At 51.6% G+C, this 1140-nt stretch overlaps 3 non-coding genes across 3 annotated transcripts; all 3 read left to right on the forward strand.

Annotated features, from left to right (window-relative positions):
• Positions 1–106: 106 nt before the first annotated feature.
• Positions 107–225, forward strand: LOC123178667 (5S ribosomal RNA). The gene has a single exon (XR_006489760.1). It is a non-coding gene; the product is annotated as a 5S ribosomal RNA (ribosomal RNA).
• A 297-nt stretch (positions 226–522) lies between these two features.
• LOC123178668 (5S ribosomal RNA) lies at positions 523–641 on the forward strand. Its single transcript, XR_006489761.1, has one exon. It is a non-coding gene; the product is annotated as a 5S ribosomal RNA (ribosomal RNA).
• Positions 642–938: 297 nt separating this feature from the next.
• LOC123178669 (5S ribosomal RNA) lies at positions 939–1057 on the forward strand. The gene has a single exon (XR_006489762.1). It is a non-coding gene; the product is annotated as a 5S ribosomal RNA (ribosomal RNA).
• The last annotated feature ends 83 nt before the right edge of the window (positions 1058–1140 follow it).

The raw sequence follows: 1140 nt of genomic DNA on the forward strand, positions 1-1140 counted from the left end.
AACTCGTCTCCGTAGTTGAGAGGGAGCGGCCAAAGCAATGTGCAATCGTCTTTGTAGTGGAGCTGGGAGGGGCAAGGATAAGGGACGAAGACCGGGGTAACATGTCGGATGCGATCATACCAGCACTAAAGCACCGGATCCCATCAGAACTCCGAAGTTAAGCGTGCTTGGGCGAGAGTAGTACTAGGATGGGTGACCTCCTGGGAAGTCCTCGTGTTGCATTCCCTTTTTAATTTTTTTCGCGCCGCTTGCAAAACAAAACGCACGTGTAAGTAATATATTTACCGTGTTTTATTATTTTGCACGAGTGCGGTAAGTCATAGCTGGGTGCTCACGATTCACGGGTCCAGCGTCGGCGTTGTGGCGCGGCAAGCGTGCACTGGTGCGGTTGAGAGGGAGGGGTGGAAACCGCGTTAAACTCGTCTCCGTAGTTGACAGGGAGCGGCCAAAGCAATGTGCAATCGTCTTTGTAGTGGAGCTGGGAGGGGCGAGGATAAGGGACGAAGACCGGGGTAACATGTCGGATGCGATCATACCAGCACTAAAGCACCGGATCCCATCAGAACTCCGAAGTTAAGCGTGCTTGGGCGAGAGTAGTACTAGGATGGGTGACCTCCTGGGAAGTCCTCGTGTTGCATTCCCTTTTTAATTTTTTTCGCGCCGCTTGCAAAACAAAACGCACGTGTAAGTAATACATTTACCGTGTTTTATTATTTTGCACGAGTGCGGTAAGTCATAGCTGGGTGCTCACGATTCACGGGTCCAGCGTCGGCGTTGTGGCGCGGCAAGCGTGCACTGGTGCGGTTGAGAGGGAGGGGTGGAAACCGCGTTAAACTCGTCTCCGTAGTTGAGAGGGAGCGGCCAAAGCAATGTGCAATCGTCTTTGTAGTGGAGCTGGGAGGGGCAAGGATAAGGGACGAAGACCGGGGTAACATGTCGGATGCGATCATACCAGCACTAAAGCACCGGATCCCATCAGAACTCCGAAGTTAAGCGTGCTTGGGCGAGAGTAGTACTAGGATGGGTGACCTCCTGGGAAGTCCTCGTGTTGCATTCCCTTTTTAATTTTTTTCGCGCCGCTTGCAAAACAAAACGCACGTGTAAGTAATATATTTACCGTGTTTTATTATTTTGCACGAG

This window comes from Triticum aestivum, unplaced genomic scaffold (genome assembly GCF_018294505.1).
Source record: "Triticum aestivum cultivar Chinese Spring unplaced genomic scaffold, IWGSC CS RefSeq v2.1 scaffold158189, whole genome shotgun sequence".
Taxonomy (NCBI): Eukaryota; Viridiplantae; Streptophyta; class Magnoliopsida; order Poales; family Poaceae; genus Triticum; species Triticum aestivum.